Here is a 19,411-nt window from a genome sequence, read left to right on the forward strand (position 1 = left end):
AGGCCATCTTTTCTTGCCATGCCACATTCTGTGCTTGAGCTCCCACCATCGTCTCCCAAGCGGGGTTTTCAGACCCTAATAAAGGATGAAAACAGCAATGTTGTAAGTTTGCATCTAGTTATATTAACATAGGTGATGCAAGCCTTTGGTGAGACTGCAAGACAAATGACCACCTAACTCTAGCAAGGAGGAAGACATTTACAGTTCTCTACCTCTCATCAAATTACTTCAACATCTCCTGCTGCCCAGGCAAGGCAAAGGAGGAGTGGGTTTCCCCTTAAGCAACTGGCTGGCAACCAGGCATCCTCACTCAATCAGAGCAAAACACGCACAACTGTCCTTGACAACTTATCCCACTATTGTTAAGATAGATAAATACAGAAATTTAATTATGCATTAGCAAAAGCTATATGTTACTATGAGAAGACATATATGAAATTCAATACAGGGAGACAAGCAAATTTACAAGCAATCTGCATCTTCTGGCAAAAACCAGGGGTTAAACAAATCATCTGTCATGAGGGCATAAATTCTAAGTTCTCCCAAAATAATTTTCTTCAAAGGCTTCAAAAAGCCTTAACAGAATACAGATCTCCTTCAATATTTACTGATGCCAACTTGAAAACAATTTTTCAGGCTCCATACAAGAAAAAACAAACCACAGAACTATCACTGTGAGAATTCACTAAAACCTGATTTTTTTTCAATTTGCTTAGCTATTTATTCCAAAAATAGAATGAAAAGTGAGCACTCTTGCATATTAAGCGATCAAAGAGACAGAAACATACAATAAGGGACAGAAACACACAATTTACCTTTGACAACTGAGTTTTATTTACATAGTTCATTTATTTTAGACTGGTAAGGACAGGCTAGAAATATCCTTTGCTTTAGTTCTCATCCTTTCAAAACCTCAAGCACAGTGCCATTTTTAAACTGCGTAACGGAAAACTTCATTTCTACACTTTTCTTTTTTTCTTTATTGTACAATATCTATAAACACACTTTTTGCTGAGGTGACTAAAAATCTCAAATAATCCAGAGTCCCTTTATGAGTAATATAAATGTAGAGAAACTTAATTATTTACTTTTCAAACTCTATTTTTAAAAATACCTTATAGATACTAGGTTCTAACACTTAAGATAAAGTTTTTAAGATAATTTGAAGCACTCTGTACCTGCACCACAAAGCTTGTTGGACATGTTAGCTCTAAAAGAGAAAAAGAAATCCAAGGAAATTGAAATTTCCAGTTTTATATCCTGACTAAAATGTTAAGACTTTCCGAGAGCTTAGTCAAAGGGCTACAGTCCTCCTGGGATTCACAGTGAGACAACTCCCATGACTAAAGTGATGCCATGAAGGGATAAAGACTCTCTAGGAAGGACGGGTTGGTAAACGAAGGTGCTTTTTATATGACAGCACAGCTGCAGAGCATGAAGCTCTGCCTAGGGATGAATTAGGAACTGATTGTGAGCTTATGGGTGAGCACAGGTAAAGGTCACACAGTGTCTGACCAGAAAGAACAAGCGGGTGAGGCCTTCTACAGACAGATGGGAACAACCTCACTATTGGAGGCACTGGTCCTCAAAGAGGACTTCAACCGCCTAGTATTTACTGAAGGGAACATAGCAACATAGCAAGATACAGGCAATTCAAGAAGTTCACCACCCATAAGAGGCTTGTTGGGAAAGTCAGGATCAAAAGTAGCCTTGGCTGCAATGATTATGACACAGTGGAGTTCAGGATCCTGAGAGCAGGGAGGAGACAAGCTATTGATGTATAGGCAACAGACCTGCTAAAGAGTCTGTCCCCTACTTTTTTGTAGCTCCCTGTTAGATACTGAAAGGCCGCTATCAGGTCACCTTGGAATCTTCTCCTGGCTGAACAGCCCCAGCCCTCTCAACCTGCCATCATATGAGAGGTGTTCTATTCTGTGGATGTACTCCAACAGGTCTGCGTCTCTTCTGTACTGAGGACTTCACAGTGCTCCACATGAGACCCACCAGCGTCGAGCAGAGGGGCAGGATCACCTTCCTTGACCTGCTGTCCAATAATTCTTTTGATGCAGTCCATGATACAGTGGACTTAAGCTTTCTTGGGGGGAAAGGAGGGGGGAAGGACCTCCTGGACTTTCCTTTTCTGGTTGAAAGCTCTTCTTGTTCTTTTTGGCATCTTTGCCAAGTTCAGTTCAAACAGGGCCTTGGCTTTTTTGACCCCATCCCTACAGAGCGTAGCAACTTCCTTATACTCTTCCCATAGTACCTGCCCATTTCCACTGCCCGTGCATTTTCTTCTTGTTCTTCAGTTTGACCAGCATGTCCTGGTTCAGCCATGCCAGTCTCTTCCCTTCCCTTTCTGACTTGCTACACACATGAGGATGGAGATCTCTTATGCCCTAAGGAAAGCCTGCTTAAGCATTTGCCAGCTCTGCTTCACACCTTAGTTTCCTAGGCGGTTTAGCTGACTAACTCCCTGAAGAACTAGAGTTTAGCTTTCCTAAAGTTCAGCTTCTTAATTTTCTCTTCACCTGTCTCATATCCCTCCAAAGCATGACCTCAACCATAGCACAGTCAAGAGAAGTGATCCTTCCCCACTCCTGTACAACGCCAGGGCAAAAAGCAATGGGCACAAACTGAAACACAAGAGGTTCCCTCTGAATATCAGAAAACACATTTTTACTGTGCAGTGGCACAGGTTGCCCAGAGGCTGTAGAGTCTCCTCCTTGGAGATCTTCAAAAGCTACCTGGACATGGTCCTGAAAAACTACTTTTGGTGGTCCTGCTTGAGCATGGACATTAGACCAAGTTGGACTCAGAAATCTCTTTCAATTCAATAATTCTGTGAAGTCTAGCAGAATATTCTCCTTATTCTGCATGATAAATACACAGTTAAGATGTATTCAGGAAACTAATTGTTGAGTTTAAAGCAGGGAATATTTACAACCTTTAGTGGAATACCTGAGTCCTTTTTTTTAAAACCTACATTCCTGATCTTTTCTTAACTACTATGCCAAGCAAAACAAAACAGGAAAAAACAAAAAGAAAGACACAAGAAGACAAAAGGCAAGGATTACTAGAAGACAAACTAAAATGTTGGGGAAAAAAAAAAAAGAAACCAAAGACTACATAAGATAAATAAGAGATAATAAGTCTTATTTTCCAGATAACTCTAACTATACTGTCATTAGATCCCAACTCCAAAGATAACATTGAAGAGTAAATGGGTTTGCTTCTTCTTACTTTATCTTCTTATAAGAACAAGAAAACTCACTCTGGCCTTGGACAACTCAAACTCTGAGACAGCAGAGGCTGAGGGCATTGTTAGAGGCTATATAAAAGAAAACTAAACAGAAATTATTAGTGTAAAACAGCATGGACAATCAACAAGACCCATCTACAGCTGCAATGCCAGTAACTTTTGCTAACCTGGAGCTATCCCAAATCCAGAATTCAAAATGTACCCAAGGAAAATACGTGTATAAAACACTTTTCTGCTTCAGTGAATTCTGCTAGACATCGAACCTACGTTGTGACAGTGTCAATGCTACAGCAGGAACTGTTCAACCGCCTAAGAAATAAGGCTGCTGAAACTTCAAGTTCATCTTCCCATACCATATTCTCACACTATCAGATATTGGTGAGCTTCCTCATAATTTCTTCTTAGACTTATGGGTCTGAGTCAATCAATCAAAACTATTTAAAGATGTTAATGGCAACCAATGGTACTATCAAAGGCACCTGAATGTCTTTACCAGCTATTCTTGTTGCTCTTTTTTTAATAAAAACTATACAGGATGTCCAGCAGTGCTTTCAAAGATTCAGTTGTCTCTGAAAGCAAGGCTACTATCCTTCTGACATATAATCTGCAATCCTGAACAGGACCTTTCGATAACTAACACACAAGTTAGGATATATTTTGTTCTTAAGTGAAAAATGTCCCTTTTCCAGTGAATTTCTTGAAAAAACATTTCAATCTCAAATGGAACAGAATCATCAATCAAGCTTATTATAAAATAATTCATGTTTGCTACACAAAAGAAGAAACTAGCCTTCCTGTTTATGAGTACCTCATGAGTTTAAGATACATAACAGTCACTAAGAATCATATTGCAATAGCAGGGAGGGGATAACCCGCATATTACCATACCTGGTACTTCTTGGAAACTCCTGCTCAACCCTGGAACTGTGAAGTCATCCTAAATCCTTCTCTTCTGCAAGAGGTAATATACAGAATTTGACATTAATACCACTTAAACCCAAAGTGCCACTTTTGCTATGAGAATTATAATAAAACCTCCCCCAGAATTTTGCTTCCATTTCCCAGATTCTCTGTAAGAGACTGTTTCTGACTGAGACCAGAACTGATATATCTGTATCCAATGAGCCAAGATACTGATACTGCATTTAATACAAAAAACAATAAAACAACCACTACGCTGGCTTGACAAAAAGCACATGCACCAGCCCTTTTCCAATTCAGCTTGTTCTCAAGTCTCTCCCAGGTCTACCTGGACAAAATCGTTCAGCATTTGTTTGTGGTAGCAATTACTGATTCCAGTAAGCACCTGGTACCAGTCTCTTACACTGTGACTGAATGCATAAATAATGTTCTAAAAATTCAGACTCCTATTGTTAGAAAAACAATTAGCTTTATCAAATCCACACACAGCAATTTCAATACTCTCCTGCATTACCAAACTACTCTTAACACAAGCTCAGAGCAAGACTATCTGGATACTTTTAATAAAAAGTAGTGTATTCACACTTGTAGGGTTAGTGTCCTTAAGTACTGTTCACCACAGTTCCCATTTTGAATTTGAACACTAAAAATGTTCTTGTCTATTTAATTGGAAAGGGAGCACAATTGGAAACAATTGCTGCTGTACATCTGAAAGCTCAATTCTGGATCCAGAGGATTATATTTCAAGGCAGACAATACAAAATGCTCAAAAAGAAATAGACCAGACACAAAATTACAAGAAACTGAGATACATATTACAAATCTAAAAGGAATGGTGGAACCTATACAATGTATCCTCAAAACTACAATGTCTGCCCTGTTCCTCAACAGAGCAACAGCATGTACTTGAGAGTACATTTTGTGATGTCCAGTACGTTAGCAAATATCAAATAGCTACATCAAACCACCTACTTTTGCTAGAGAAAAATGTCTTCTTTCAGCAATTCAAAATCTTTTTGGTTACAGAAAGGGAAAGCTCTGATTCTTTCACTACAATATTTTTTGGACAAGACACCCCATGGAAATCTGTTCCCTACCTTTGCCATTACCCAGCAGATATTTTTCAAATGCTCTAGAAGCAAATAAGCGACTTTTCTGTTGTTGTAAATGCAACCGCCTACCTTTCATTCTGCTTGAGAAAAAAGAACAGCAACAGTGAATCATTCTGGAAATTATGAAGGCCTTCATAAGCTAGCTTACATCTAATCATCACTCTGGCTGTACAGAAATGAAGCTGAAATTTGTAATAATGGCCACTTGCCACAGAGATTATGGTTAACTTTGATTTTCAGATGCCAGAGTGCTTCCTAACATTTTATTGCTTCGAGTGCAAACAAACATACTCATTTCAGCTGTAGCTACATTAAAGGGGAAATAAAATTTTCTTTTGCTCTCCTTAGAGATAACGTCTAATATTATGTGGCTTTTGCAAACACTAATTATAATGTAGGACTCACATTTAAGTAAATAGTTATAAGTAGACATCGAATTGCTCCAATAAACCTTTGCACCAAATCAGATGATCAGTAGACTTCAGCAGTTCTTATAATGGTTCATCAGTGAACAACCAGCTCCAGGTTTCTGAGCTGAGAGCAGCAACCACGGAGGAGCTGAAAGCCATACAGAGGATGTGGAAAGACCCCAGGCCAGGAAGCTCCCAGATCTCCATGGACGTGGGAGAGGTGGTAAGAAGCTGCAAGGACGTGAAAGCTGCCATGTCTCAGCTCCAAAACTCAGACCTTCATGAACACTATTCCTCCTCAGGGCTTTCCCTCTTGAGACAGAAGGAAGATAGAAGGAAATGCCTGCAACTATTTATCTAGTGGGGGTCTGGGTTTTTTTTATTGTTGTTGTTTCTTAAATACAGAAGCACACAGATTCAGGGTCTAGTGTGAGGGCAGCTAAATGCAATGTCTGCAGTACAAGTCGATTTGATCCCTCAGGTATCTGCTGGCTGCCAGTTTGGACACCTGTTGTCATGCAACAAAATAAGTAACTAGTCACAGACTGTCAAAACCCATGTCATAATTACACATTTTAATTCAACCAGTACTTGAATATAAAATTAACATTCATGTAAATAATTTAAGTTTTAAGGCACTCTGCAGGTCTTTCCACTTATGACACCAAGCTGAGCGGTGCGATAGACATTGGAAGAAAGGGACGCCATCCAGAGGAACCTGGACAGACTGGAGAAGTGGGCCCATGAAAACCTAATGAGTTTCAGTAAGGTCAAGTGCAGGGTGCTACACTTACGTTGGGGCAATCCCAGGTGTTTATACAAACTGGAGGAAGATCTCCTTGAGAGCCTCACAGAGAAGGATTTCGGAGTCCTGATAGACAGAGGCTGGACATGAGCCAGCAGCGTGCACCTGCAGACCAGAAGGCCAACTGTGTTCTGGGCTGCACTAAAAAAAGAGTGGCCAGCAGGGAGAGGGAGGTGATTGTTACTTCTACTCTACTCTTGTGAGGCCCCGTCTGGAGTACTGCATCCAGGCCTGGAGCCACCAGTACAGGAAGAATGTGGAGCTCTTGAAGCAAGCCCAGAGGAGGGCCAATAAGATGATCAGAGGGCTGGAGCGCCTCTCCTATGAGTGGAGGTTGAGGGAACTAGGCTTGTTTAGCTTGGAGAACACTTCGAGAAGACCTCATTGTGGCCTTCCAGTACTTGAAGGGAACATATAAACAGGAAGGGGAATGGCTGTTTATGAAAGTGGATTGTGTTTGGACAACGGGGAATGGTTTTAAACTCAGACATGGGAGGTTTCGGTTAGATATTAGGAGGAAGTTTTTCACCCAGAAGGTGGTGACACACTGGAACAGGTTGCCCAAGGAGGCTGTGGATGCCCCATCCCTGGAGGCATTCAAGGCCAGGTTGGATATGGCTCTGGGCAGCCTGGTCTGGTGGTAGGTGACCCTGCTGATAGCAGGTGGGTTGAAACTCGATGATCATTGTGGTGCTTTTCAACCCAGGTCATTCTGTGATTCTATGATTTGACCCAGATCTCTTGTATGATCCATTAGAACAGGTACTGGAAGAGCTCCCTAGCAACCTTAAACACTGTCACGTTTTAAGAGTGGCAATCATATTCCAGTGTAAATTTGAGGAAAAGATTTGATTCCTTTAGTAACCATTACTTAAGTTTGAGAGAAAGATACACGGACAACAAAAAAAAATACACCATGAAATTTTTTTCAAATTCATGTTTTGACAACTGTAACTAAATCCTCCAAGATTAAAGAAAACACTTACTAGATTATAAATGAAAGACAGCCTGGAATATATTAAATAGAATAACATGAAAGTCACTTTAAGCAAAATTCACATAAAAGAGCTTCAATCTTTCATATATCTATGCATGTATACATATACATATGTACACACATTCACATGTACATGTTTATTTCTTCAAGGATCTGTTAAACTCCAAAACACACTAACCTGTCATAACGTACTTCACAGAAACCTGCAGACAAAAAAATAACCTGTGCTATTTCCTTCTGTGTACCAGCTACCATCCAAATCAGAAGCATTTATTTAAACCTTTATTTGGTCTTACTCTTTAATGTTGTATGTAGGTAGCTGAGAAAAAGAAGAAAGGAAACAGAAGAAAACTAGCTCATGAGCAAATTGTAAGCACACAGAAAACTCACTGGGAGACCACAGAGGCAAATGTCAACTTTGGGAATTTTTGCATTATTACAACATCATTTACTCATCTTACCAAAATTGTTTCCAGATCAAGACCTTGAAGATTGCGAGTTAGCATTTGGTTTTCATATCTCAAGTCAGCCAGAACCTACTTGTGCTCTAGGAGTCTAAGAAAACTATTTTTAATGGTTGTACAGAAACCACAGGTTAAGCAGACAAGTAGCTACGAATAATTACATCCACACACACTGTTCACATACAGCATGCTAAAAATGTTCTTGTGGCTACTTTGTGCGACTTCAGAGTTTTAAAATAAAATAATTACATGAAAAGATAAGTCAGATAATAAAATTTAAAAACTGTACCTATTGTTTCAGTAATTCGGTATTTGACACATCAAAGCTTCTCTTATGTCTCAATCATTTTAATTTAGCTGAAGCTAGACTGTGACAATCAACTTTCAGTTCTCCTCACCATCCTAACCTTGAGTCTCACAAGCACGGTCAACTTCCCCAGAGTTACAATCTTAAGCAAATATAACTCAGGACTATTTTAGTAAAATTTTAATCAAGAGCATACTGGTGGTTCTTAATCAGATTCCAGGGCACCAGAATTACAACTCTGTAATACAGAAAGTCACAGAGCACTAGAGAAAGGAAAAGAGGAAGCACAATTGCATATAGATAATAGCAGATTATGAGCATTTAGACTGAACTGTAGGCCCTCACTTTATGGTGATGTAAAATTTATGTGTAGTCACAAGAAGGTTGATTTGTTTACCAGAACAGCATTAGAATATTTTAAATGGTCAATAAACTATCTATTCTTTGCAGAGGAAAGATCACTGGAAGCGTATCAATCATGCTTGCAAAAAGATCAGAGTTTAAAAAACAAAATAAAAACAAAGAAGCTACAACCTTTGTTTCATGGATGCCTTATGTGGAAGTGCTTCAGTATTAGAGAAGTGCATGTCACTAGTTTCTATCCACTATAATAAAAAAGCTAAAATCAACATGCCTTAATTCAACACATAATTTTAATAGCTTAGATCATATATTCTGTCTCCTTTCAAATTAACCACTCTAACCACTCTCTAGCTGTAACGACTGCTTATAAGCTATAGTCTAAATATATTCAAGAGCATTACCTGAATACTGAGACCACAAAACACACAAGTGCTACTTTCACAACATTTTTCACTGAGCAGTTTTCAACAACACTCCACATTTTTTCTCTCCCTTCCCTTGAGAAATGCATGGATTCTTAAAAAAAAAAAAAAAAAAAAAAAAAAAAGAAGGCAATAAGAACGTAAGTCCTAAAGGCATAAAGAACCGAAGCTTTTAAAACAATTCAACAAGTTTTGTGAATTACTTGAGATAGCTGCCAGAACCTGAATTTTTCTGGTTTTCAGAGTCAAACACCAAAGCCATCTTGTCAGCAGAGAGCAAGTTTTCAAGCATTCAAGTGTCATCAGTCCACCTGCCCATTCACAATACCCAGCTGATAATGAACAGTACGAGCCTAGTACACACTGCCAAGCATACACTGCTCATGGAAAGCAGCAGCGACAAGGCAAATTGCAAAAGACAACTCTTAAACCACAGATCTTCCAAATTACTATTTTCTGTTTCTCCGTTTTGTTGTTGTTGTTTTCTCTGAAATAAACTGGCAGCAGATGGAGAAGTAGGAGAAGAAGGAAAAAGTTTCAAATCAGTGCACAAGATAAAAATATCTCTTTAACATCCAGAGCAAAATATTGTTCAGCTTCCTCAAGAGAAGCCTTGGTAAGTTACCTATAGTTCCTGAGTAAAGGTGTCAATACTTAAAAAACAGCAACATTCATTCCAGGGAGTCAGAAGCCACTTCCTAGGTTGTGCAAACTAAAGCGTGGCTTCCCCAAGGGCACTGAGCAAGACTGCTGAAGCAGGGAATTTGATCCAAGTTATTCTCAAAACAAAAGAGAAATAACAAAAACAAAGCTTAATTTTTTTTGGCTGTATGAAATTCAGAATTTTAACCTTGCACTAGGGTTCAGCTATTAAAAAACCTATTAAAATCCACAGGTGGAATTTACCCCCTTTTTGTAAAAACAAACTAAAACCATTCATGTTCAAACAAAACCCTAAGAGATATCAAAAAAGGATTTCCTCAAGCTTTACAAGTTACGTAAGAACATCTCCAAGTTAGGAAAAATAGATAAAATCTGTTGTGCTTCTGAACATCCGTATCTTACTGATCATGCAGTACTACTCCCTTATCACACATGCCTTTAGAAATATCTTCTCACATGTCCAACTGCATAATCATTTACATAACAAGACTGGTTAGATTTGATACCTGTGTAAAAAACATGCTCTCTTAAGAGCAAGACAACCACAATGAACTGCAGGAGACTGAGACATTCTCAAACCCTTCTGAATTGTACTCCCAGTTTCATTTGAGACAAAGAGCTGTGACACCCAGCTGGCAAACATGCCTGCAGTAACAACCTGAGCTCTCACTTGCAAATGCAGAAGGCAGTGTCCCTCCCATGTCTCACTTGCCATTCCACTCAGCTGCCCTGCTGCCCACTACGCACACTAGCTTTACGTCTGACATGACTCATGCTGGCTGAACTGGAAAAACTGTGCCATTTTTCCTTCATCAGCAAAGCCCTCTTTTGAAGTGCTAAAAATTTTCTTGACTGAAAGAAATATGCTCTTTATTTGCACAGAGCTGCTTGAAATGTCACCAACTGCTGTCATATTCCTTCTCAGGCATCCAGATGAAGCCAATGCTGAAGAATTTGTTGAGCAGCAATTCAGCTAGCAGTGGCTAGCAGTGAGCAGCAATGAAATGGGAAAAAGCAGCCCTGACTTTGTGAAAGCTGGTACAGATGCAGCGACTTCTCTTACTGCAGCTACTCCATGAGGTTACAGAGCATCAATCACATCTGCTCCTACACTTAGAATTCTTGTGTCCGCACTACAAACACCAAGGTAATTCTGAGCATTATCTGTAAGTTGAGTATCACTCTGTACCACTATTACATCTTCCTGCACATTCAAAAACATGAGTGCAGGTCTTTTATTATAAATGCCTCAGATCTTACATCAAATTATGTGCAAGTATGTCAGCAACAGGATTAATAGAGGCTTTGCTTGCAGAACATTCTCATGAGCATTACTGGGATTTTAACTCCTGCCAAGCCTAAAATTAAGCTTTTTCTTATGCTAAGTGAAATACAGCAGAGAGACTCATTATTATACTCGAAGATTAACATGTATGAATCTTGTTTTCATCATCATTAAGCACATTATGAAAAGACATGATGTGACAGTCACATACTCTGCAGGTTCTGCCTGTAAGTTTGTTGAAGCAACAATTACTGCATATTTCCAGACAACAAAGCTTGATGTTTCAAATATTACAGAAAAGCAGAACTATAAAATTACATGAAAGCACCAATTGGAAAAAAGATAAAATTTATGTGCTTCTTTATAGAGTTAGGGCTCAATATAAAACATAAAGCAAGAGCTCAGCTAAGCTGACCTCAAAATGCAACAGCAGCTATCCACAGACCAGCACCACAAACCTCTCAGCTCTCACAATTCAAATGTCACAGTGAAACATTAGGATACACTCAGTCATATGCAAAAAATAATCATAGAGAGACTCTTCAGAAAACCTGACAGCAATGAGCATTTTTAATTGTGAGATGGATTCTGCAGAGGTGGCCAAGCTGCGAACTGTTCCTCTTTATTCCTTCATAATAAAGTTCCGTATGCAGTAATTTAACACCGATGTGCAGCTCAGCATTGCCAAATCACTCACTAACTTCCTCTCCTCAGCGGAAGGAGTAACACAATATTAACAAAAAGCTTGCAGGTTGAGATAAGGACAGGGAAATAGCACACCAGTCATGCCACAGGCAAAAGAGACATGGCATAAGGGAATTAAATATAATTTACAGCCTATGGAAAACAGATGAGAGCAGTGAGAACTAAAAGCAACCTAAAAGCACTTACCCCTTCACCCACCTCCTTTTATCTCCTCCATCTGAGCATGGCAGGGAAATAGAGAATAGATGCTGCGGCCAGCCCACAACACTTCGCCTCTGCTGCTCTTTCATGGTCACTCTCTGCCCTTGCTATGCTATGGGTTCCTCTGTGGCTGCAGAGAGATCTACTCTGCACAGTGGCCACAAACTGCAAGGGAACAACCTGCTCCTCCAAGGGCCTCTCCTGGGCTGCATGGAGTTCTGTGTCTGGAGCTCATCCTGCCCTCCTCCTGCTCTGACCTGGATGCCTGTAGGGCCATTTCTCTCCCACTTCTCATACCTCTTTCCCAGTTGTGGTTGTGCAGCAGTTTTCCCTCTCTTACATCTGCTCTCCCAGAGAACACCCAGTGCCCGTCATGGCTCAGCTCTGGCAGAGGTGGGTCCCTTTGGAGCAGTTGGAGTTGGCTCTGCTCTGACACTGACGGTTTTGCTCAAAGAGGCCGTCCCAGCTTCACAAACCTTGCCATATTAACCCACTACAGTATCATACCATCAAAAGATATAGAAAGAATAAAGAGAAGATACTGAAGACAGTTTGGTCCACTTCCTGGCTGCACCTCAAGACAGCCAACGAATTCAAGAATGTACTGCCATCACCTTCATTTCAATTGTCACTCTGCACCTCAGCATATCCTTCCCTTCTGAATTGCACCTCATAAAACAAAAAACAAACCTTATTTCCCCTATGTCCTGCAAAATATATGGTTTGTTTCTGTAAAAACTGTTATTCCATTTTAACTCAAATCAATTAAACGTAAGTTCAAAGTTCTCTGTGGATATATTCATTTTCTGCACACCAAGTGTTATGTAGGTGATCTCCTGAAGTAGTTCAATCAGATTTTTTTGTTTGTTTTAAAGTAATGGTTTAAGGTAATGGATTTCACATAGCAAACAAAATAACGACTCTTACTAAGCATTTAGTTTCCTTCTGGTTCTCCCTGAACACTTCCCCCAATTTATATTAATTGGGATGACTAGATAAAAAGTACTTTAAAAATGTATATCATCAAATCAAAACACTGTCTAATATTAAACTGTGAACTCAGCTAATGTTACGAGCTAATTTCATGTATTTACAGGGAACTTTTTTTTATTTATAGGATAACTTTTCACAGACACTCTTCTTTCCAGCAAAACACTTAGTTAGACTCAAAAGAAATTTTTTCAGAAATTCAAAAACACTAAGTTTCCAAGAGAACATACAAGTTTACACTTAGAAAAGTCAACTACCAATCAGCCTGCTTTTCTTAAGTAGCTTTTGCAGATCTCTTAGAAGTCTTCTATAGTACCTAGGGGTAAATAGACTACAAGCTGAATATCATCAGCATTGCAGCTTAACAATATTTTACTAGCTGCTTTGCTACTGCTATTCTGCAATGAAAGACCAAATTACAGTTTTCATTATTATTGTTGCTATGAAAACCAGCCCCGTTGGGAGTGTTTGCCATTGGTCCTCACTTATTAAGATAGATTTTAAATAGCAAGCCTCTTTAAGGCTGCAGACATATTTATGATATGTAAAAACACTTAGCATCTTTAACGTAAGATTTATTTTCAGTTTCCCCGCAATGATCTGAGAAGTCCAGTGGCAACATCAGCAGACACTGCGTGTCTCAACACAAAACACAATCAGCTCCTTACTGACCCCAAAATTACTGAGCTTTTATATTCAAACAACTTCTCTATCCTTCATATTTGAGACAGTAATCAAGCACTTTATTGTTAGCTCCTTTGAACAAGGAAACTTAAAAATACCTGAGCGAGTTAAGTTTCATAAATCTAATCTGCTTTGAAAGATTAGTAGGACATTCCAGTGTTAAGTGACAGCCAACAGTTATACAGTCTTACAACAACCGGCTCGTCCCTCAAGACACTGTCACTCTATGGGTCATTTTGGATTATGAGAAGTGACAATACTTTTTCAGCAGGAAAATAGCCCCTGCTCTTGTATCTTTTCATTAGCGTGAAACAAGGAATTCAAACATTAACTTTTGGAAACACTGTCTGAAATTAGCTTTCTGCAAGACCATGACAAGAGTTAAGCTAAAAGGTTTTTTTGTATTAGCGCTGAAACATACCTGAGATGTTTCATCTGTTGACATCCACCTACATTCACTACAATACTTCTGATACTCAAGGAACCACTACCTCTCCCCCGTTCTCAGGATACGAGAAGAGGCTTCACTCTATCTTCAACCAGATATTTTGCCGGATTTCTTACAGGAGACCTTCTTATCTGACACCGGTGAGGCATCACAGGACACTTCCATGAGAAAGTCAGAGCTTTCCTGAGAAAAGCATGTCTTCCTACATGCTGTCAGGTCAGACCTTGGCCAAGATAAGCTGACTGGAACTGCTGACTAACAATTTCTCAATCCACTCTGTGGGTGACTGGTATTTCCATTCCAGGCCCAGGACCCCTCAGCAGCATTTATTTCCTGCCTAAATTCTTAGGTATATTTCCAGTTCTCACAGGCATACGTTATTAGTATTAACCTCCCCTGACACACGTCAGTGCAGTGATCGACTCCTTGCCCAAGAAAGACTGCAAAAGCACAGGTTCATCCCCGAAGGACACAGTAACTACGAAAGCAGGAGAAAGTGAGAACATGTCTATGCTGCTCAGCAGAGAGCTCCACCAGTTTTTTGATACACTTAGCTTCTAGTAAGAGCTAGGCTCAGGAAGCCAAGAGAAGTTTTATGGTGGGCTTCAACCAATGTGAAGCAAGGGCAAGAAGTCCCACCACCTGCTCAATCTTACACCACCAAAAGAAGAACATATGGCCAGATGAGCAGGTTTCAATGCACAACAGGGCCTCAATCTACTACCTGGAGTGCTTGGCAGGGAACAATTTATTTTTGGGCAACAACGAGAAAGATTCTCAGCATTGCAGTTACTAACTGAGCCACAGGACCTATTCTGGGACAGCCCCTGCCACTGACAGGCAAAGATTTACAGTTTCAAAAAAATAAGCACTGTTACCATCCGCCCTTCTAAGGCCCTTCTGCGTTCAGGTCTAGAACCCCCGCACAAGAGGGACATTCCAAGCTATTGAATGGCCACAAAGCTGGGCCTGCAAAGACAGGCTGAGAGAGCTAGGGTTATTGGGTCTGGAGAAGAAAAGGCTATGGGGAAACCTCACTTGTCTTTGAGTACTTAGAAACTGGAGGGTGACTAACTTTTTACAAGGTGTGATAGTGACAAGAGGGTACAGTTCAAAAATAAAAGGGGGGAGACTAAGGTTAGCTGTTAGGAAGAAATTTGTTACTCAGAGGGTGATAAGGTACTTGCACAGGCTGCTCAGAGAAGTTGTGAATGCCTCATCCCTAAGAGGCATTCAAGGCCGGCAGGGCTCAACCTGATCTGAGTGGGTGGCAGCCCTGCCCATTGCAGGGAGTTGGAACTAGGTGATCTTCAAGGCCCCTTCCAAATCAAGCCATTCCATGATTCTAGGATCACTTGGACCATCCTCCCTGCTTAGGCCCAAGGCACTACAAAAGCTACCGCTGCCCATGTTCTCGGTATGAAAGCAAAAAACAAAAAAACAAATCAAACAAACAAAAAAAAAACAACAACAAAACAACAACAACAAAAAAAAAACACCTGCTGTGCCCTAACCTTTGCCCTCAGTAGCTTTGAAATTTAGACAAACAAGTTTACAAGATCTTTAAACGATTCATTAAAGTACACAAAGGAAACATTTCAAAGCGTAATTACAGCAACATGAAACAGATGGCTACAATACAAATCCCATTTCTGGATTTCTGGGACTGGAAGGCCGTCAGAGCCACAGTGGACCATAGGGCTGTTTCTGCTATCACAGACAAATTTAAATGGAAAACACTAAATGAATATGAGTACAGAACATCAATTTACTTAAAGTCCATTTCAATAATGTAAATTGTTTGTAGTCCAAAAGATTAAATTCTGTTACATTAATAAAAGTGATACGTCACCTACAGAAAAGCCACTTGAAGATTACATCCACAGCACTGCCAAATTCTACCTGGGAACAAGGCAAACTAGCAGGCCTGGAACTAGGGGGGATCAGCCAACCTTGCACATAAGACCATAGTCAAGCTTGTGTTCAGGCAGGGAGACCTGCAGCACAGGCCCAGACACTCAATCCATACAATGGATGTTGATTTTCAAGCAGGACTTGAGGAGGACAGTGTAAAACTACTCAAATTTTCTGCCTGAGTGGTAAACAGCTCTTTGCAGATGAGCAGGATTTGTGCTCCAAACCAGAATCCAGCATCAGAGCCAGGCAAAAAGCTCACATCAGGCAACATGGCAGTAGTGTGCAGCAGACAGGCATCATATGGCTGCTAAGGAATCCCATCTCATTCACAGAGAGCTACTTCAGGGAACAAACTTTCAGTCCAGGTACCCTACAGTTCCATCATAAAGATTTCAATTGTGGGAAGATGCAGCATCACAGGAGGCAGAGAAAGGGAGGACAGGACAAAAAGTACTAAGCTCTGGTCCCTGATTTCAGTATAATTTGAAGGCACAATTCAAGCCTGCATCCCCAAGAGTTAGCCTTCCTCCTGCATGTCGGTTTTTTTCGGCAGCTCAGAGCAGTGCAAAACTGCTTCTATTTATGAGATGTAGAGCTGATAGCAGACTCTGAGCTGCAGGAACAAACTCAAGAATGATAGTCTGATTTTCTTTGCTGCAGGTTAGGAAAGCTCTGGAAGCAATGCAAGCAGTACCTCTGGCTGAGGATTACTTTTACTCAGGTCTCAGTGAGCATTTTATCTCTTTCGTGTGAAAGCAAGGCACTAATACAGTTCAGGGTTCAAGGAAGCTGACAATTTACTCAATCAATACAGCAAAACATCACCAACAGCAAAAGATGTTTTTACATGCTGACTATTACTTGGTCCAAATTGATGCTGAGTGAAAATGAGAAGTGTCCTGTCTGTGGTTCTTCTGAAAGCAGTTTCTTTTTTTCTTGTTTATAATGGTTCTCTTGCTAGAAAAAGGTGAACACAAAAATGTGAAAATGAAGTTTTTCTATGGGCCTAAACATCCTAAAATCATGGACTGCAAAGCTGTGATCATTTCTGCAGAGTCAGAGTCAGAATAAGCTGAGTGATTTTATTTAATCATAACCACATTAAGCTGTTCATCTCTGTAGCAGAATGTCCCAGACTTCATAGCAAACATCTATGTGAACAAATAAAAACATTTGCTCACATAAGCTGGTTAAATGTCATTCTCCCCAGATGTCCGGATGGCGTAGCAGTCTTTGTTGTGAGATGTTTGCAAAAAGTAAAAAAAAAAAAAAAACCAGACACTAATATATGACGAAATGCCTATCCAGCAGATGTGCAATGCCTGGAATTCAACAAGACTATTTTTGGTAACAGATACTGATAACATTCATTTGTGTATCACAACTGTAATTATGCAGCATTCAGTTCTTGTTGAAAGAAACAGTAAAAACAGTGTACTGTTTTTTTTGTTCTGTAATGGGAGTTGTTAATTAAGGTTCTCTCTCTTCCCCACACAACACTGTTGCACTGTTGCGCTGTTGCACAACACTGTTGCACTGATCAGCAACAAAGAAGGGCAGCACAATAATGAGCTCTATTAAATTCTGCCAATCCTGAGCATGCTGGAAAATACCTGAAGAAGCAGGTAGAGGAGGGAAAGTGTTGCACTTAAAGCCTTGTCACTGACCTCAAGTTTGACAGAAATGTATCAAAAAAACTCTCACAAGTTTATCTTACCTATAGAGGCAGGTACTAGTTAACTAGGATCAGAATTCTACTTAAGTGAGTCCACTTAACCTAATCCTATAAAAAACACTAGTACTATTCTTCCTAATTCCATGTTCTGGACAACATATATAAGGGATAACATTTTACAAGTATGTATTATAGGTGTATAAAACTCATTGGAAGTTGCAGAGAATAGCAAGAGCAAGGAAAAGCTCAGAGCAAGGACAATATCATGCCAGTAACTCAAACAAGGTCATTTTCTTCTCTCATAATGAAATATACTGATTGCAATTAAGCACAAACCTTCCTGCAGCAGAAGTTGTTCATGTGTGGTTCAGACAGCTTCTGCAACGTATATATAAACTGCAAGTTTACCTTTAAAAGGCAGCTTGAGGAAAAAAAATAAAGAATTTCCTATAGTATACAAATATCGAATCACAGAATCATAGAATCACAAGGTTGGAAACAACCTATAAGATCATCTAGTCCAACTGTTTCCTCATCACCATTGCCACCATAAGCACTAAACCATATCATGCAGCACGTCATGCAGACGCCACTTGAACACTGTCAAGGACGGCGACTCTACCACCTCCCTGGGCAGCCATTCCAGTGGCATTCCAGTGGCCTGACCACTCTCTGAGAGAAATAGTTCTTCCTTGTATCTAATCTAAACCTCCTCTGGTACAACTTGCAGCCATTACCCCGTGTCTGGCTAGTTGCCTGGGAGAAAAGGCCAAATCCGTCTTCACCACAACCTCCCTTCAGGAAGTTGTATAGTGCAGTGAGGTCTCCCCTGAGCCTCCTCTTCTCCAGGCTGAACAATCCCAGCTCCCTCAGCCGCTCCTCATAAGACTTGTGCTCCAGACCCCTCACCAGTTTCGTTGCCCTTCTCTGGACACGTTCCAGGACCTCAATGTCTTTCCTGTAGTGAGGGGCCCAAAACTGAACACAGTACTCAAGGTGCGGCCTCACCAGTGCTGAGTACAGGGGATGATCACCTCCCTGCTCCTGCTGGTCACACTATTTCTAATGCAGGCCAGGTTGTCGTTGACCCTCTTGGCCACCTGGGCACACTGTCGGCTCACGTTCAGCTGAGCATCAACCAACGCCCCCAGGTCCCTTTCCTCTTCACACTCATCCAGCCACTCATCCCCAAGCCTGTAGCACTGCATGGGGTTGTTGTGCCCAAGTGCAGGACCTGGCACTTGGCCTTGTTGAACCTCATCCCATTCACCTCAGCCCAGCGGTCCAGCCTGCCTAAATCCCTCTGAAGGGCCTCCCTACCCTCAGGCTGATCAACACCACCTCCCAAATTGGTGTCATCTGCACACTTACTCAGTTTGTACACTCGATTCCCTCATCTAGGTCATCAATAAAGATATTAAACAAGATGGGCCCCAGTACTGACCCCTGGGGGACACCACTTGAAACGGCTCACCAGCTGCACTTCACTCCATTCACCACGACCCGCTGGGCATGGCCCTGTAGCCAGTTCCTTACCCAAAGAAGTGTATACCTGTCCAGACCATGGGCAACCAGTTTATCCAGAAGAAGCCTGTGAGAGACCATGTCAAAGGCTTTGCAAAGTCTAGGCAGACTACATCAACAGCCCTTCCCTCATCTACCAGTCTGGTCATCCAGTCGTAGAAGGAGATGAGGTTGGTCAAGCACAACCTGCCTTTCATGAACCTGTGCTGGCTGGGCCTGATCCCTTGGACACCACGCACATGCTGTGCAATCTCATCCA

The 19,411-nt window shown here is 40.7% G+C and overlaps 1 protein-coding gene and 1 long non-coding RNA gene across 7 annotated transcripts in view; both read right to left on the reverse strand.

The window, feature by feature from the left end:
- LOC128089633 (uncharacterized) overlaps positions 1–19,411 on the reverse strand; it is a 271,376-nt gene that overhangs the window by 169,355 nt on the left and 82,610 nt on the right. The gene's annotated exons all lie outside the window — the stretch shown is intronic.
- Positions 1–19,411, reverse strand: part of SEMA4D (semaphorin 4D) — a 98,360-nt gene that overhangs the window by 39,125 nt on the left and 39,824 nt on the right. For 4 of the 6 annotated variants that reach the window (XM_052701160.1, XM_052701159.1, XM_052701154.1 and 1 more), the window contains exon 2: positions 4,148–4,211. The exons of 1 other annotated variant lie outside the window; for it this stretch is intronic. The gene's annotated coding sequence lies outside the window, so the exon portion shown is untranslated. Of the gene's footprint in view, positions 1–4,147; positions 4,212–9,039; positions 9,155–19,411 lie in introns of all 6 variants that reach the window. One more of the 6 variants, XM_052701155.1, reaches the window with a different exon arrangement.

This window comes from Tympanuchus pallidicinctus, unplaced genomic scaffold, assembly GCF_026119805.1.
Source record: "Tympanuchus pallidicinctus isolate F22 unplaced genomic scaffold, pur_lepc_1.0 scaffold4, whole genome shotgun sequence".
NCBI classification, from domain to species: domain Eukaryota; kingdom Metazoa; phylum Chordata; class Aves; order Galliformes; family Phasianidae; genus Tympanuchus; species Tympanuchus pallidicinctus.